Genomic DNA, 20,429 nt, shown 5'->3' with positions numbered 1-20,429 from the left:
GTCAGTGCATGTATATACTTATATATATGTGTGCGTATGCATGTGTGAGACTTTTGCATTTTATGATATTTTATATACGTATTTGATTGCGTTGGTGAATTTATGAAAAAAAAAAAAAGAGGTGGGCTGTCTCACCAGCTATTTTTGGTAAATTCACTTATTTGACATGTTGCACATATATTGCATGGTTTATCGGTTATGTTTTATGAATCTATCGTTTAGTTGTTATGTGTGGTAGTGCTAAGCGAGGACATCATCTGAGGTTAGGATATTTGACCCCGATGTACCGTAACACTTTGACGATAATGGACGATAGTAGTCGGACAAATGGATGACTTAGTCATACGGTCATTCAAGGATTAGACCCATTGTAGTTGAGACATATTTAGTCTAATCATTCGTGTTCGGTGTTGTTCCACTCATTAGAGTAGCTACTAGTGAGGTCTATCGATAGTTTAGGATCATATGCCAAACTCCAAACGTGATCCCGTTAGGGCGTGCAAGGAGGGGTAAAGTTTCCGGGTTTCCCTTGGGTGATTTAACGTTGCACAGATTCTACTACACTACACGGGGTGGAGATAGACAGGAGGGTCCTATCTTTGCTATCATAGAGTATGGGGCATCTTGTGGTTAATGGCGAAAATGTTTGGCTATCTATGTATTAATTGTGGGATTCGTATGGTGGGTAAATGGTTGAAAAATGTTTCTTTCTTCGAGGATGTCATTTCTAAAAAGGGTATCTTAGTAGATCATTCTAAAGTGGTGGCAATTTCGGATTGGCCAAGACCTACTAATCAATCAGAAATAAGAAGCTTTTTGGGTTTGACAAGGTATTACCGAAGATTCATTTTTAGTTATCATGATGCATAAGCAATAACTCTTTGATTCTGCATTAAGACGCATCCCAATCCTCGTTTCGAAGCATCACCATAAAACTTCAAAATCCTCACCCTCCACTGGTAAAACCAAGACATGAGCTAAAGTTAATCGATATTTCAATTCTAAAAATGAAGACTCACACTCATGATTCCAATTAATCCTTGCATTATTCTTCAGCAAAATAGTTAATGGCTTTGCAACCTTCGAAAAATCAAGAACGAATCTTCGGTAATACCCTGCCAAACCCAAAAAACTTCTTACTTCTGATTGATTGGTAGGTCTTGGCCAATCCGAGATTGCCGCCACTTTAGAAGGATCTACTGAGATACCATTTCCAGAAACAGCATGCCCCAAGAAAGCAACAACGCATTTGGATAACTAGACATATAACTTTCTCGCACACAATGTATTTAATATCACACGCAAATGTTTTGGATATGTCTTTTTATCTGGGGAATACACTAATATATTATTGATAAATACCACCATAAACTGATCAAGCTATGATTGAAAATTTATATTCATTAACTCTATAAACATAATCGGGGCGTTAGTCAGCCCAACTAACATAACCGTAAATTTATAATGGTCGTATCTAGTAATAAAAATGGATATCCCCAAGGAGACGTACTAGGATGAATGTAACCTTTATCCAGTAATTTTGACACCCCAGGCCGCAAGCCACAAAAAGCCAGGTGTGTAAGGATCGTAGATTGGCCCCACATGTCAACACAAGTGGGAGTGACCCATCCTCAAATTACTCTAGAGCAAACACATTTTATTCTATAGTTCTTTCAGTAGGGCTCTCGAAAAGGAATGTGCACATTGTTAATAAGAGTTGTCTATTCAATCCATTTAATCTCTAATCAACTTTGAATGGCCTAATACCGGCCCATCCACACACGGGAGTTGGCTAAGCAACGGCCTAACTTCGGGGGGTATCACATCATCCGCCACTATAGAATGTAATGTCTTTGTTGCACCCCAATAATCGTCAATTGCTCGGCCCGTCACCACTCCAGTCAACGACTGTGGGCTAATCGTAGGTCGGCTCTAATACCAAATGTGACACCCCTGTCTACAAGCCACAAAAAAGCTAAACGTGTCGGGATCGTAGGCTGGCCCAACATGTCAACACAAGTCCTTCCAACGCGTTTCTTTCCTCACTCACGCGCACTCTGGGAGACTTCCCAAAGGGTTATCTAAGGGTCATCAATTCTCAAATTACTCTAGAGCAAGCACACTTAACTCTAGAGTTCTTTCAGTAAGGCTCCCGAAAAGGAATGTACACATTATTGACATGGGTAGTCTATTCAATTGATTTAACCTATATTCAACCTCAAATTTTGTTTAAAAACATTATGACCCAACTTACGAACCATTTTAAGAAGGGTGGCATGAAACTTCCTCGAACTGTGCAGCAAGGCAAACTGTATACAAGTTGAGTGAGAATCCTTTTGCAATCGTTTCTTTGCAAACTGCTACTGCATCATCATATTCACCATGTAGCATAATTCCTCGAATGATATTAATATAGGTGATTGAATCTAGCATTACTTTGTTTTGTTTCATTCTAGAAATAAGATTTTCAGCTTTCTTGAGCAATCCACAGCCGCAAGATCCTCGTATCAATATATTATAAGCTACAATGTCTGGTTCCAAACCCCTATAATGGAGATTGTTAAACATAGCGCAAGCCATATCAAGATTCTTCCATTTGAACAACCTATTCATCACAGTATTGTAGTAATCAATATAGAGAGATACGCCGTTATGCTCTAATATGCTCTAATGCATGTAAGAACTCTAATGCTTCTTGAACATTCCCATGCTTGCATAGACCATCTAACATGTTACAATAAGTGTAAAAACAAGGTTTTACACCAGCAACCTTCAAATCATCAAAAAATTGCGTGTATGAAACAACCTCTTCAACAAAACATTATATATAACAATATATGGCTTCAAATTATTGCGCAACATCTCATTATATACGTGAATAGCTTTTTTATATTCTTCTTCATGCAATACCCATGAAGTAGAATAGTGTGGCTGTTAACATCATAAGATATATTCCTACAAGCCATTGAATCAAAAACTTTTTCTGCATCATCCATTCGTCTTTGCAACCAATTTTCATCCATCAATGCACTATATGAAACAGCATCAGCATCCACACCTTTCTCCCTCATGACATGAAGTACATCCTCCGCCAGATCCACCAACCCTTTGTTGCATATAGAATCAACCAATGTACTAAATGTGACAACATCCAAATAGATTTTGCAATGTATCATCTCCTTGAACATCATTTTTACTTCGTCCCATCGATTCAACTTACATAATCCAAAAATCAAAGAATTGTAGATGATAATATTAGGAACGACACCTTTTGTAGGAATGTTATAGAATATTTTGAAAGCCGCATCAATAATTCCATCACTACAAAAACTGTGAATGACTAGTTATAAAACGAAAATTTGCCCGCACACCACTTTTTTCCATTTCCTTGATCAGTTCAAGAGCTGCAGCAGTGTTTCCCATCTTGCAAAGTCTATTTACTACAGTCCCATATAAAACAACGTTCATCTCACAACACCTCTCACTTTCTACCTTTTTAAATAAAATTTGTGCCTCACTGATCCTATATTCGCTATACAAACCTCCCAACTTAGACTGAAGGTATGCCCAGAAGGAACATGGCCAAACTTAAAAAACCATCCCATAATAGAAAATCCACAATCAGTTCGGCATGATAAACAATAACTATTGATGGAAATTGAGCATACAAGCGTTTATTGGAATCCCCAAACGGTCGCATATCTTTAAAAAGAGAAATGGCAACTAAAAACTCTTTTAGGTTGACTACTGAGGACATCAATTTATTAAATTCTTTGATGTTGGGAGAAGGCATTGTTCGGGTTGATCGAACATATGAAGCGCGTCATTAGCCTCACTAACATTCCCATAATTTACCACAGGGTGAGTTCCAAAATGACGACACGGAGAAAGAAGAAGAAACGTGAATCTGAAACGAGAGAAAATACATGAAACAGAAGCGAAACGAGTTGGATAGCTAATTGGCCTTAATATCCCCAAATTGAAACTGAAGCTCTTCTTGTTCTTCATTTGGGAGTCTCACCTGCTGCAAATTAGGAGGTTAGGGTTTTTGGAAAGGTTTGGGATCGGAAGGAAGTGAGACAAAGAGGAGCTTTTTAAAAATGGCCTAAGTCAAAGTGCCATTTAAAATTCTAGCCCCCAAAGGAGTTTTCAAAACTACTATATTTATATATTGTAGTAGTGTTCAAAACTCCTAAACTTTTAAGTTTAGAAGTTTTTAAAACGTTTAAATTATTAAATATAGTATTTTTAGAAACTACTACATATATTTTTATTAAAAATAAGAATAAATATCATTCAAGCCCTAAATCTCCTTCGACGTTTTCTTCTGCGATTCTTTAGGGTTTTCTGCGATTTTCTTTTGCCATTCTCTACCATTGCCGTTGGTGCCGCTCCTCTATGGTAATTGATTTTGAAAATTTTGTTCCCTTCGTTCTATTTTGTTTGATTGTTGGTTTGGAAAATACATTGGTGAGTTTGGTTGGCGGAAGTATTAACGTAGAAATTAATAAAGTTATTGTTGTAATTTTTGTGTTTTGTTCGTTTTCATATAAATTCGAGTCTCACTTATTTTTTCTTTAAAATCAACACCTCTTTTTATATCCTTAATTTCCTATCGGATTGTTGGAAAAGTTTGAAAGTTGCTTCAATCCAGATTGTTCGCTAGCATCTCCTCCATAAGGTATTATCTTATTATTTTTATTTATTTTTTATTTTTTACTATTTCTTATTGTATAATCATATAATTTTCAGAATTTTTATTTATCATATTTAAATTTTTTATGGTATGTATTTTTTTTCTAATTTTTGTAATATTGCATATTCTATTGACATATTTATGTTTATACCATCTTATGTGAATGAATTTGCTCGAGTTAGCAGTTTTTTTTTCATGATTTATAATTAGTTTTTTGTAATTAATTTTTTATGATTTACAGATATTCAAGAGTGTGCATCTACTGGCATCTTTTGGGCATCTACAGATATCCAAAGATTAGTGCATCAGTTGGTACAAGGATACATAAGCCTTTGATTTCATTAGTTTTTTGTATGAATAGGATGTGTGTGAAAAACTCCTGTAGTTGCTTGCTTATGAATGAGCATTATACAAGTGGAGATTTTTTTTTTTTTTTTTTTTTTTTTTGTGTATTTTCCAATTGGTGTTCTTGCGATTACATTTGAAGTGTTTTGAGAGTTGACCAATTATGAGGGACTGGTGGAGTTCAAACTTAAGTTGCAAAAGGGTGTGCTCAGTGGTGTTTTTTGGATGTAGCTAGGAAAAAGTAGAAGCTTAGAATTTTGACTAAAATTTCATTTTGATGAGATATTTATTTTGAGTTTACTTCAATGCAATAGAATGCCAGTGTGCTCAATGCTTGTTTAATCTGTCGCTTATTATATTATGGATCATCAGGCTTGATTAATCCATGCACTCTGTTTTACTTCTCTCGGGGTTATAACGATGGCTTCCACTCTTGTTTTGGGGATACAGTATTTTATATTTTTGTTATGATCTTTTATACTGAATAATTTTAGAGTTTTAAGCTATGCGTACTGAGATCATATAGGCCACATTTAGATTGAAAGATTTCGATTTGAAAGAAAGATCAAAACAAATGACAGTTGAGGAAAATTTCAAGTTCACTGCAGTAGTGCAGTAGTTCAGAAGCATTTAAAAAAGAGAATCATAGGCTTTAAGCTAAACAACATAACTAGAAAATAAGATTCAAGTGTTATGTTTGAATGTAGTTTGGAAGTGTTTTGATTGAGTTAATATAAGTTGTAGGAGTTTATATTTGTGTTCAAGGGCTTTATTTGTTTTAACATAATAGGCTATGGATTTCAATATAAGCATTATTTATATTTATATATATACTAAATTAAAACCACATATATTTTTAACATATATGTTTAATTTGGAATGTTGAAAGTGTTTTTGATGTTTACATATCGGGAGGGATTGCCTGGCCCTAGTAACGATTGTCTACTTCATCTTCAATCTACACACCGTTCTGAGCATATTTGGAATGGTGAATTAACCGATCATAAGTTTAGTCTTGTTTGCCCTAAAAGATATTGGACTAGTATATCTAAATTATGTTATCCTAGGGTCCTCGAGATATTAAATCGTATTGGATTTTATGGAGTATATAGAGTTGGACATGTTAGACATGATCCTGGTCTTTTGACAACATTAGTTGAGTGATGACGTCCTGAAACACATACATTTCATTTCACATTCGGTGAGACAACAATTACATTAGAAGATGTTGCTATGATATATCAGTTACCCCTCGATGGTAAACATGTTGTCAGTGATGCTACATCTCGACAGACCATACAGCACTCTTCAAAGATTTGTATGGATTTGTTACAATTTTCTATTGACCCAGAATATTTCAAGCATGGACCATGGATTTTGCATCTCTACTTTAGAAGATCATTTGAAGAGTGCTGAGTTTCAAATTGATAATGATAGTCCCGAAGAAAAAGTAGAGTGTTGGGCACGTGGATTTATGCTATTGATGATTATAGGTAGTATACTTCCGAATTCAAATGGTAGTAGGGTCCGGTTGATTTACTTGTCATATCTACAGAAACTTGACCTTTCTGATAAGTATAGTTGGGGAAGTGCTTGCCTTGCATGTCTATATCATAATCTTAGTTTAGCAGTTATTGGAGTAAAAAAAAAAAAAAAGCTTAGTGGCCCCCTCACATTGTTGCAGGTATATTTATATAAATTGACATCTTAAATTTATTTAAGAACACTATTTTGTTGTTTAAGTATTTCATTTTTTTTCTAGATTTGGGCATGGTCTCGATTAAATATGTTGGCTCCTCGAATTAAATCAATAAACTCTATTGATGTCGATCCTCAAATGCTTGCTAATGGTGTAATGCTTTCTGCTGCGCCTTACGGAACTAGGTATTGTGATTTATACAAGTAGTTCTTAATTAAAATATTTTGTATTTTTAATCCTCAAACTGTATTTTATATTATAGATGTGCTCAGGGTAAATATGATTTTACTCCAACTGTTCATGGTTGTGTGGCTGCTATACGTGAGATTCTTGATCAGGATGGAAATGGACAGGTATTTTAATAAAATTTCAATAATTATATAACTCTTATGTTATAATTTTTTAATATAAATATATTATATTTTTGGTGCAGTTTAATTGGCGGCCTTACGAGCCCAATTTATACTATAGTTTACCACATTTTTGTCCTTCAACTTTATTCCGTTACCAAGGACCTTTGTTATATGAGCGATGTATTGAACATCATTTTATAGATAGAGTGCTTCGGCAACTGGACTTAGTTCAGCATATTCCAGATAACCCATCAATGGTAGAGAATAGGAATACTCATAGTTCTTCTCAGGGATCCGACACAAAGAATTGGTTGAAAAGTTATAAGATATATATTCAACAATGGAATCAACCTAATTTAGTGAATGGGCAGTCAGCCTTGCATGATATACCTCATACTCTGGAATATTTGCAATGGTTTAGAACACATTTGAGACGATTTATCAACAATCCAGAGTTGCGTACACGGGCCGGTTATCCGACTGGTCTACCGTCTTACAATCATTTTGCGGTATTTTATTTCTCTTATTCCTTATATATTTAAATCCATCCTAATTATTTATTCATTGTGCATATGATATTTGGTGTAGGTGAACCAATGAAGGCGTTGTACACAAGTAGGAGACCTCAATCTTGTACAAAATGTCATTGATGTTGTAGATGATCGAGCTAATTGGATAGTTGAGTCGTACGAAACTACTTTCGTACATGGTGATCAGCCTCAACTAAGTCCTAAGTTGTATATTCCTGTTGATTCTATTGATGTACATGAGACTAGTGGTATATGTGAAAGTTCACTGTCATTGGCTTTAGGAGCGGATAATATGCAATCACAGGAAGATGAGGTCTTTCATAACTCTCCCATCGGTACAAATATTGGTGAAGTTTTCCATTCTGTACGTCAATCATCCCAGCTTGAAACTCAACGAATTCTTCGTAGAAGTACTCGCCAATCATAAGTTGCTTGATTTAGAAGTTGAATGGCCGCCATTGTTTCATTAAACTCCAATGGATCAATGGATGCTCCTATCCTGCAACACATATCCTTCAGTCTTACATCTTTAACATATTGGTTGAAGTTGGAACATACATGTCTAAGGCAAAATCGATGTCGGCCACGAGGGGGGTGAAAAACAGGAATACGCTCAACTGCACTTGTTATCCCAACATGTCTATCAGATATGAGACACATGTGATACTGATCCTGTACAATATATCTACATACAAAATACAAAAATTTATGTTATTGACAAATATTTCAAAAATTATGAATTACAAACTTATTAGAATGTCATACCTGCTTACTAACTGAAGAAACCATAACCAAGATTCAGTACTTTCTGTATCAACAATGGCAAATGCTAATGGCAGCACATGGTGGTTAGCATCTATAGTAGCGGCAACCAATGGGGTTTTGACTATTGAATATATAAAATCAATAGAAAACCTAGCAGATCTGCTAACCAAAGGATTGTAGAAATATCAAATGTACAAACTGTTAAGGGGAATGAGTTTGAAATCCACAAGATAGAGACAATTACAGTGGTAACCCAACTAAATCACTTGGAAATCCCAAGCTTTGGTTCAATGGGAAAACTAAGCTATGAGAGTCCGAAATGAATACTCAATTACAATTTCTTGAAAAACAATAAGTGTTATAATGTGCAAAAGTAGTGAGGTTGAGTCAATGACTCTTAATTATCCTAAAGTGTGAATTAGATACCTTGAGATAGAATTACTTATAAGTGTGAAGTATGGGTCACTTCAAACGAAACACTTATGAATTCGAAGACGAGATCCATGACCAAAATAGATCAAAACGTGAGAAAAAAAGTTGAGACTGATATAGCGACACATCAATATTATTGACTAAGTGCACGCAGATGTAGAACAGTTCAATGCATCACGTCAAGTGGGCCACCAATATACTCTATAATGTTGACTATTGAAGGTTCAAAGCCAAAAGATACATGTCCTGATATATCAATGTCTCACAGAGATTGAAATATGGGCATTTCCACTCATGTGGAGGATTGTTGAGTAATTGGTTATTTATGCAACCGATTAATTGGTGAGTAAAAATACGACGGGTCAGTGTACCAAATTAATTTGGAAGAAATAAATAAATATTATTTATTTATTTTATATGGGGCTTGGTTAATATTTTGGCTATTTTACCTGTCTCGAGACAAACCAAATTGTGTAACCCTAAGTCAAACCCGGGTGGCCTAAGTCGCAGTATTATTTGGATAAAATGTTATCCGTTGGATGAATTTATTATAATCTAAAATGGAATTTTAAAATTAGAATAAATTATAATATCTTCAAACGGAATGTTTGAAATTAAAATAAATTACGATCGTTACAAATGGAAAGTTTGTTATTAGAATCAATTACAACCACTTCAAATGAAAGGTTTGAATTTAAAATAAATGACATCGGTAATTAAGGTCTTAATTATGATCGTAATTGATCCCCTGCCATTTTGGCCGAGTGGAGACGCTTATATAAAGAGTCTCCTCCTTTCATTCCAAACACACCAACAACTCTCTCTTCATTCTCTCATCTCTTCTAGCTTTCCGGAAACCTTCCCAGCTCAGTTTCTCTCTCACTTTGTTCGTCGGAGCTCCAACGATCAAAGGTGCCACTTTCATTGAAGACGAAAACTATTTTATCTTTGGGTTAGAACGCCAGCCACCGGAGGCACTACCAGAGTGTATCTAATTTTTGGAAAGATGATCCATCATTGACTTGGTTTTACGGTAGATTTTATTCTCGCAATACCCATTTAAACTAATATTTGCCATATCCATCATCCATTGAAAGGAAAAATAGTTGAATCCCCTATGAGAGCAAATAGATTGTTTGTTTTGAAAGCAACCAACAGATAGAGGAAGAGAAATGTTTGCAACTCAATACTACATATGAAACTAAATTGTAGTATCGCAGATATGGTCATTTAAGTTACAAAGGGTTGAAGGTGCTAGTTGACAAGAAAAATAATGATTGGGCTTCCTACACAAATACAAGTAAAAAATGTTGTATGTGATTCTTGCTTGAAAGGAAAACAACAGAGGAGTTCAATTCCAAACCACAACAATTGGAGAGCAAATGAACAATGAGAACTGGTTCACTCTAATTTATGTGGCCCAATCCAGCCTGCATCAAATAGTGGGAAACAATACGTGTTGTGTTTCATCGATGATTACTCAAGGAAAACATGGACTTATTTTTTGGTTGAAAAAGCAGAGACCTTTATTCATTTCAAAAGGTCGAAGGCAATGGTATAAAATGAGAGTGGGCAGACTTTAAAATGCCTAAGGACTGACCATGGTGGCCAGTATCAGCCTACATAATTTTTGGATTTTTGCAAGGATATTGGGATTCAAAGACAACTGACTACCACATTTACTCCACAATAAAATGGTGTTGCAGAACGAAAGAATAGAACAATCATGAATTTGGTGCGTTCGAAACTAATCGAGAAGAAAGTGCCAAAACCTTTTTGGCCGGAAGCAACGCGCTAGATAAATTGCTCCCCACAATAGCATGACTCTAGAGGAAGCCTGGAGTGGAATGAAACCAACAATAGACTATTTTTGAATTTTTAGGTGCATATGACACGTACATATCCCTGATGCTAGGCGAACAAAGTTGGATCCTAAGAGCAAACGTTGTGTTCTCCTTGGAGCTAGTGAAGAATCAAAAGGGTATAACCTATATGATCCTATGGGCAAGAGTATCATAACAAGCAGAGATGTGTTTGAAGAACACATGAGATGGGACCAGGATAGTCGCTACGTTGTTGAACAACGAATGCCACTCACATGGGTAGATGGTGATGATGTGAAACAACATGAAGGATTTCATGTAGATAACAAAAATGCAGATGAAAAATCCCTACCAGTAGCAATGCCACCAAGTGTGTCTTCTTCTGGTGCTGTAGCAGTTGAGCTGCCAGCAAGGGAGGGAAGACTCCGTAGACCTCCAATTTGGGGTACTGATTACATCTTAGGAGATGATCTTCTAGACAAGGAAGAAATAAACATGGTAGATATATATATATGGTTAGCAACCTAGCATTAATTACTGTTTCCGATCCTATAACCTATGAAGATGCAACTAAAGAGGCAAAGTGGAGGCAAGCAAAGGATGTGGAAATTAAATCCATTGAAGAAAATTCGTTTTGTCACTTGTGTAACTTCCAAAGGGGACTAAGAAAATTGGAGTAAAATGGGTTTACAAAACCCAACTAAATGAACTTGGTGAGGTTGATAAGTATAAGGCTCGGTTACTCCCAAGAATACGGTGTCGACTATTTTGAAGTATATGCTTCTATGGAACGTATTGATACGATACGGATTATTATAGCTCATGCTGCCCAAAGAGGTCAAACACTCTTCCAACTTGATGTTAAAACAACATTCTTACATGGAGAATTACAAGAATAAGTGTTTGTCAATCAACCCCAATGCTACATAAAGAGAGAGCAGGGGGTATATAAGCTTAAAAAGGCGCTATAGGGGTTGAAGTTGTTCTCAATCAACCCCATTTATTCTTACCCATTATGTCTCGCAGCGTGGCACATGTGCTTTTGTAATTTACAGAAGAGCGTAAAAAGAACGTTTGAAGGATGCATTGGATTTCAAGCTTGAACTTGTCAAACATAGAATCGATTACATAAGTCAAATGAATCAACTGCCATAGTGATGTTATATTGATGCGGCTAGCAAGAGTGAATTCAAGGACAGTGACATGTAGCAAAACTAAAAGAAAAAAAAAGATAAAATTTTTGAATTTCAACGAATTAAGAATTCATATTTCACATATTACAACTTTCGGAGTTACTAAAATCGTACTAAGATAAATAGAGAAATCAATCGTAAGGATGCAAATTATGAAAAATATCACATAAAATAAATTAAAATAAGAAAGAATACCCCAACTTTGCAAATGGTACTAGTCAGCGGGACGAAACTATACTAAGGCTTGGGGGCAATTGACCCCAAACCCAATATTTTATAATTTTTTTTGAGTTAAAAATATTAATTTTTATGTATTTATATACAACTTGTCCCTCCAAAACTATTTAAATTCATATATAATTCTGTCATTATTTTTTATTTAAATTTATTAATTAAATATTAAATAAATTATACTCCCTCCGTCCCAGAATTATAATTTGGGTTGTGTTTGGCACGTGATTTAAGAAATATTGATTTTATATTGGTAGTGGGTAAAAAGTACGGGGTAAAAACTTCTTTGCCCTTGTGAGTCTACTAGTGTAAAAAGTAATGACAATTGTGTAATAATAATAAAAAAGTATGAGTAGTTTTATAGTTATATGGTTATTTATGGAAATGAGACTATTGTTTTGGAACATACAAAAATAGTAAACAAGACTATTGTATTGGGACGGAGGGAGTAACATCTTGCCCCTTGTGATTTAGATGTTAATTTGTCACTGCTAGTCGGTGAGTATCTATAGAGAGATGTAGACTCACATGTCAAGAATATTTGTTCTATTGAATAGTACTACTTGCAATATTTAATTATGTTAGAAACTTCTATATATGAATGTTATAATTCTCCAAATAATTTTTTTTAAGTATATATTTATTTAAGCAATTACAAAATTTCTTAAAATTAGATAATTGCGAAAAAAAAAACTTCAAATCACACAATTTACTAGAGAAAACATAGTCATTTTTTCAATCTAAGATCTTTTAGTGGATTACAAATTAAAAATTAAAAATGATCAAAGGAATGTTCAAATCAGTGGCTTGTTTGACTTTTGAAAAACACCACTAAATGATTGATGGATTGAAAGAATTTTTTATTATTTAGTATAAAACTACTGTAAAATGCCTGATTTAGACCGAATTTTGATTAAGTACATATTGTCAATCAAAGTAGAATATAAACTATACAAACAATTGTCAACATACATTAATCCAAAATTAATGACTCAAATTCAAGGAGAGACTCAAATAAAAGAAGAGAATAAAAAAAATGTTTAAATTGTGCATGATAAATATGCAAGTGTCACCGTCACAGGATCTACGTTCTGCCACCACTGATTTTATTCCGATAAAAGAAATTTTATATGATTTATAAATTGTACTACCAATAAAAAATTGGAGTGACCCCACTAAAAATTTAAAATGCATTGTTATCCAAAAATTTAAAATAGATTATTTAAAATTTAAAATACCATAAGTATCAAAATAATTCAAATTCAATTCAATTCAATTTAATTTTTTTTTATTAATATTAGTATTATTATTTTATATTACTCCCTCCGTCCATTGAAAGGTTGTCATTTTCTATTTTTGTCCGTCCCAAAACAAGGTTGCAATTTCTGTACTAGTTATCTAACATAATAAATATCCTTCCAACTTACAATATATTATACAAATATCATTACTGTAGACAAAAACAATTGTGTTATATTTTTATAAACACAAAATTTGTACAAATTATATTTAATTTAAATATATGCGGGTCCTATTCTCTATTCGGATCATTTGATTCTCTTCCCGGGTCGATCCATTTTTTCAACTTGAATTTGGGTGGCTTCTTTGATCCGAAGGGATTTTGGTCTTCGGTTTGGCTTTGCCAGCTTTTGGAGAGCTTTGGTATCCGTGTTGGCGATTTTGATCGTCGACTTTGGATTGATACCTCATTTGGATGATCCGGCGGAATTTGATCTTTGAAGGGGGGGATTTGGTGCTCCATAATGCTTTTGGCGGCGTGTCCCTTTGACTTTTGGATCGAAGAGGGCCTGGTTTGCGCCTTTTATGAAGAACGAGACGAACATCTTGAAGCTTCGGGGGCGACTTTGGAGGCTCTTCCTTGGCTTTGATGGATTCCTCGATGGCTTTGGGAGCTTTGATCCTTCCTCAAGCTCGGACATACGATGAAGAACGTTAACTCCATCGATTCGTCAACCAATATTGGATCATTTGTCCAAATCGGTGACTTTTCGACGAAAAACGCTTTGAAGGACACGAAGAACAATGAAGAACATGCAGAGAGTCTAGAGAGACTTACCCTTGCGCGAGTCTTCAAATGAACTTCGGTGTGTAATGAATTGGCCAAGGCTCCTATTTATAGGGGAGGGTGGCCTTGGCTTCCTTTTCGGATGGTGCCACGTGGATGGAAAGATTTTATAATCTTTCATTTTCCATCGGATGTCGTTTTCCATTCTTGACGGATTTGATTGTGCACCTTCCTTTCTCGTCAAAATCTTTATATCATTGCATTTTTTGGAAAATATTAATTTATATACTTCCTTTATTGACAAGATCTTTATATCATTGTTTTGTTTGGAAGATATTAATTTATATACTTCCTTTATTGACAAGATTAATTTATTTTGCTGCCAAATTTATTATGACTCTATTTATGCACGTAATATTTGTACGATATCTTCCATTTTAAGCAGATTTTTGCATTAATGGGTGATAGTTATTGTACAAAAATTAACATATGTGCATAATTAAATACCATATATTTATATCATTGGAATTTTATTTTCTTCCAAAGTATATGATATTTAATTTAATTTAGACATTTAATTTTTAATGCCTACAAAATGCCCCATCGAGACTTGTTTAAGCCGACGCAAAGCGTTTAAGGCATTTGACGTGTGAACGAGTCTCGAAACATAAATAAAAAGAATTTCTTTTTTTTTCTCTTTTTTTTTTCAAGACGTTTTTTTAATGGCTTTTTTTTGCCATTTTTTTTTTTTGCAAAATTCTTTCTTTTTTTTTAATTATATATATATGTATATATATTCTTTCCTTGTTTTTTATTTTTATTTTTATCTTCCTTCTTTTTTTTCTTATTTCCTTATCTTCTTCCTTCTCTTATGCATGTCTTTCCATGTCTCAATTTTTAGACACTATATAAACCCCTTACCATGAGAGAACTTTATCATTCTCAACTTCTCACAACTTTGATTTCTCTCATTCTAGCGTATGCTCCATTCTCTTGTGTTGTTCTTTTTTTTTTTTTTTTTTCATCTTTTGATCTTTGCTTGTGTTTTTTTTTTTTTTTTTTTTTGTAGGCGAGATGGCTTATTTCAAGGATGTCTCCTCCCCCTCTGGAAACGCCGAGTTGGTGATTTGCGAGTTTGAAGGTCAACCGTTGGACAAGGCGACTCGTCTATTGGTGCATCCACCACTCGTAGGGCGCGGAGCTGCTCGCCCTCGCTTGGAGGTCCCAAATTTTCCAAAGACGTGGTCTCGGAATGCCGCTGGCGGAAAGCATACTTTGCAATCCTTACTCCATCAACACATGCCAAACGATGTTCTTCCACTTCCAACCTTGGGGCAGCGGATCATGGAGGGAGCGTGCGTTTGGAATGGTCTTCCTTCCTTTAATGGCAACTTTTCGTATGTGGCTGGCTATTGGGAATGGGCGGAGGATGTGCTGGATCGATGCGAGATTCCACTAAAGAGATGATGCATTTACGATGCGGTCTATGCTTCCTTGTTCTCCTACGACTATTCTCCGGAGATCGTCAAGGCCGTTTGCGAGGCGTGGTGTCCCAGAACCAACACCCTTTTGACTGCCGCCGGTGAAGTGTCGATCTCTCTCCGTGACTTGGCGTCCTTGGCGGGCCTCCCCATACTCGGCTCATTTTACGAAGAGGTGGTACCAAGCGCAAATGAGCTATATGGCAGTAAAGAGGATAGGAAGCTAGTTCCCCGTTCGTGCCGGTACCTGTTGCATGCCTATCACCTTCTTCGGAGTCGTGACAAAGGTCGACGTGGCGTCAGCGCAACCGAATGGATTTCTTTTTGGTGCAAAAAGACCGTCAAATACGAGCGTCCTCAAATTCGTCGCGGCAAGGAGTCTATTCGTTCTTCTCGGCCTGATGCGACTTACAATCCTACCAGAGAGATTGGTGTCCACGAGCCATGGTCGAAGGCGCAAGAGTCATCTTTTGCCAAACTCAAAGTTGGACGGGAGCACCTTGAGGAGACTTTTCTCGCAGCGTTCCTTTCTTGTTAGATTTGCATCTTTGTGCTTCCGCTCGACGATGTTGGTTTCATACGTTCTTCAACTTTCAAGATGGCAAGTGTCCTAGCGTCATGATTTACAGTAAGCTTGGCCATTCCAGTCTTAACCAGTATTTATAGAGGGCTGAACCAGATCGCGGATTCATCATGTCCTGGGAAAGTTCGGTCGACAATTCCTCTCCACTTTTTGACCGGATGGATCGTGAGTATTTTCAGACCCACTACTGCGTATGGAAGGGAATCCGTGGTCCGGGGATGGTGAAGCACTCCGGGGCTGTTAGTGCTCGTGCGTAAAGAGCAGATGTTGCATGCCGAAAAATCTTGCGCGGTGACTACTTTCGTTGGGCTTGCACCATGATCACGAAAGACTTCGACGTACGGTTTGTTGATGACAGGAAGCGCGAGGACTACGAGCAAGAATACTTCATCTCCATTCGCTCTTGTTTTCTAACTTTGCGGGATGGATTTCGATGCTTCATGGAGCCGTATAGTCCCCACCGTTTTTGCCGTCAATTCAGTTTTTTCCAAGAGATTCCCGGAGTTCTTTTGAAAGACGTCCGTTGCTGCGCTTTTGAGGAAGGCTATCAACATTGGCACCAAAGCACTTACTTGAAATCTTCAGCCGAAGTTATTCTTCAACGCATTCCTGCAATTCCGAGGGGATTTTCTTATGACGTATACAAGAAGTGGTGGACTCAAGTTTGCGGGTCTTTCTTGGATGAGTATATCCCGCCGGTACAAAAGACCACCGATCAGACCAAGCCATCGGATAAAGCTCGAAAGATGCCGCTACTTATTCCGGGTGTTCCTGAGAGGAACAATGGAAATTCAAGTACCCCCAATGTCGGTTCTTCAAAGCGGGCGGTACCTTCTGTCTCTGAACGAAGCAGTAGCGAGCATGATGTTCATTGGAAGCGAGCTCGTCGAGATCCCCATATCATCAACCCGTCAAGTCCTCGTTCGAGCTGACACCATTCTTCGAGCGATTTCGCGAGAGAGGTAACTTTTATCTCTTTTTTCTTTTTTTTTTTTGACATGATTTTTTTATCCCTTTTTTCAGTTTGAGCAAAGAATCCCGACTATGGTTGAAAAGATGGCAAGCCGAGATTCCATTGTTGAGGTGATTGGGGAAAGCAGAGGTGTTTGCAATGAGCAAGTAAAGGATGCTCCAACCAAGCCCATAGCTGTTCATTCCGTTGTGCCCGCGGTTTCAGAATTCTGTGGCGCGGATTTTGTGAAAGGGATCCAACGCGAATATATAGGAAAAGTATGGTCGGATCTTCGGGGTAAGCTTTTGAGGACACCAGCTCGTTTGCTTTCCTCGATTAAGGACGAGGTTGACGTAGTGCTCCAATCAATGAAAAGCTTTAAGTATTCTGACATTTCTCATATTGAGGACCGAGTCAAGGCCCTTTTTTATGACGCTGCATCTTTTGACGAGGCATGTTCTGACTCGATCGACGCCAACAGATTTCCGAGATCAAAGATCGCTTGTCGCACCTTGAGACGAGACATGTTGAGGAGTGCGAAGCTATCAAGGAGTTAGAGGGGTGTGTGAAGAATATTGACGTGAAGCTTCGCTCTTTACAAGAGCAAAAAAGAGAGAATATTTCCTTTATTAAGCAACGTCAAGGAGTTAATGAGAATATCACCATTCAAATTGCTGAAGTCAAGGATGAACTCGCCGCCGTAGAGAATGTCCCCGCGCAAGACGAAGAATACTTAAAAAGCTTGGAAAAGTTGTTGGATATTAGCAAAGAAGAGTTGTATAATCTTAATGTTTAAGATCAATTAGTACTCTTCCTTTTGATTGCCAATCAATATATTTAAATTCTCTCTTAAATTTCTTCTTTTATTTATTTGTTTTTATTTGACTGAACTTGAAGGTATATCTCAAGCTGCCTACGTACCCGGTAAAGGGATCAAGTCATAACGTAGTTCAGAGCAACTTGAATTTGCTTTTATTATTATTTTGCAGTTTATTCTCACGCTAAGGAGTCTTGATTTGATTTGAAGGTCTCACGCATAATATCTTTTGAGGAACCTCCCGTTGATTGGCCCTATCCGGAGTCCGTTTTGAGATGTCAACTTGTATGCACCATTTGTGTAGACCTGAGTGACGATGTAGGGTCCATCCCACTTGGATAAAAATTTATTTTCCGAACGAAAGTTGATCACAATGGGCCTTCTCACAGCAAGAACCAAGTCCCCGATTTGAAAGGATCGTGATTTGACTTTTTTATTGTAAGCTCGAGACAATCGTGCTTGATAACAGTCTAGTCTTTGTTGAGCTTGTAGTCTTTTCTCGTCGAGAGCCTCTAGCTCTTCGCGTCTTAATCTGACATTTTCTTTGGTCGTCAATTCTTCCTGAAGAGCAATCCTTAGTGAAGGAATTTGTCTTTCCAATGGGAGGACAACTTCGACCCCATATACAAGTGAGTATGGTGTCGCTTGTGTTGGAGTGCGGAATGTAGTACGATAGGCCCACAAAGCTTCACCAATGCGGTCATGCCAATCTCTTTTTGATTTGGAGACAACCTTTTTCAGCAAGTTACAAAGTGTTTTATTGAATGCCTCTGCGAGTTCATTTGCCAGTGCATAATACATCGAGGACTTCTTTTGTTGGAAGCCAAACTTTTCACAAAGCTTGTCGATGTGAATATTGGCGAATGATCTTCCATTATCAGTGATGATACACCGAGGAACCCATAACAGTAAATGATGTTGACTCGTATGAAGTCAGCTACCGTCTCCTTTTTGACTTCTTTCAAAGGAACTGCTTCTGCCCATTAGAGAAGTAGTCTGTTGCGGCCAAGATATAGAAATGTCCAGCGGACGACTTTGTGAGTGGTCCTACGACGTCCATGCCCCAGGTATCGAATGGCCACGAAACAATAGTTGGGTGCAATGGTTCCGGTGGTTGATTGATAAAGTTAGCATAAAATTGACACGGTTGGCATCTCCGTGCAAACTCTATACAGTCTTTAACCATGGTTGGCCAATAATACCCCATCTTTTTTATTCAGAAGTGTAACTTTGGGCCAGCTTGATGAGCTCCACAGATTCCGGCATGAGTTTCCTCCATAGCTTGTTTGGCTTGATGATTGCCGAGGCATCGAAGGAACATGTTGTCGAACGACCGACGATAGAGTATGCCGTTGAAGTAGGCATAGCGTGCAGCTCTTCTTCGGATATCTGCTCGTATGTGCGGGTCACTCGGGAGCTTGTCATATTTTAAGAAATCTAATATTGGTTGCCGCCAATCTTCTTATTCTTCTTCAATTTCAAACACCTTGATGAGGTGATTTACTTCTTTATCAACACATTCTTCTTCTTCATACTTGCAGGAATCCACCCAAACTTTGCGTATCGGAATATACACCTGTTGATCCGGGATGGATAGAGTCGATGCCAGTTTAGCCAAAGCGTCAGCTTGCCCATTCCCTTTCCTCGGGACATATTCAATAGAGACATCCCTGAGCAACTCAATGAGTGCCTTAGCATACTTTAAGTAAGGCATTAGTTCTGGTTTCTTCACTTCAAACTCTCCAGTGATTTGATTTACAACCAGCTTGGAGTCCCCGTATACTTGAAGTTGGCGTTGCTTGATGTCTACTGCCATTTTTAGGCCGAGGATGAGTGCTTGATACTCAGCCACATTATTTTAACACTTTTCTTTTAAGGTAAAAGAGTATGGAAGGACTTCTCCTTGTGATGTGACAAATATTACTCCGGCTCCAGCTCCATTTTTGTGTGATGAGCCGTCAAAATACATTTTCCACGGTGGGGTGATTTCGAAAAAAAACGTGTTTCATCAGGGAAGTCGTCAGACAACTCCCACTCAGCGGGAATGGGATGATCAACAAGGAAGTCAGCCAATATTTGTCCTTTTACAGCTTTCTGTGGTACATAAATGATTTCGAATTGTTGCAGCTGTAGGTACCACCTTGCGAGTCGATCAGAAAAGACAGGCTTTGACATGACATATTTTAAGGGATTTGCTTTGGACACCAACCGGATAGTGTGCGCTTGGAAGTAATGCTTCAACTTTTTTATGGCGAAGATGAGCGCCAAGCATATCTTTTCCACCGGTGAATAATTTAGTTCATTTGGTGTCATCATTCTACTGAGGTAGTAGAGGCCATTTTTTTTTCCTTTATTGGCTTCATGTGCTAAAAAGGCTCAAACTGAACGTTCTTGTGCAGCGATGTAAAGCGTCAACGGATGTCCAGGAATTGGCTCTGTCAGCACTGGTGGCTTTGTCAAGTAGTCTTTGATACTTTGGAATGCCTTCTTGCATGCTTCATCC

General features: G+C 37.1%; 1 pseudogene; it reads right to left on the bottom strand.

Annotated features, from left to right (window-relative positions):
• Nucleotides 1–857: 857 nt before the first annotated feature.
• On the bottom strand, nt 858–4,008 carry LOC127260269 (pentatricopeptide repeat-containing protein At3g22470, mitochondrial-like; annotated as a pseudogene).
• Between the last annotated feature and the right edge of the window lie 16,421 nt (nt 4,009–20,429).

Source organism: Andrographis paniculata, unplaced genomic scaffold (assembly GCF_009805555.1).
Source record: "Andrographis paniculata isolate CXL003 unplaced genomic scaffold, ASM980555v1 Contig61END, whole genome shotgun sequence".
In the NCBI taxonomy this organism is placed as follows: Eukaryota; Viridiplantae; Streptophyta; class Magnoliopsida; order Lamiales; family Acanthaceae; genus Andrographis; species Andrographis paniculata.
This window is presented reverse-complemented; position numbering and strand designations above follow the sequence as displayed.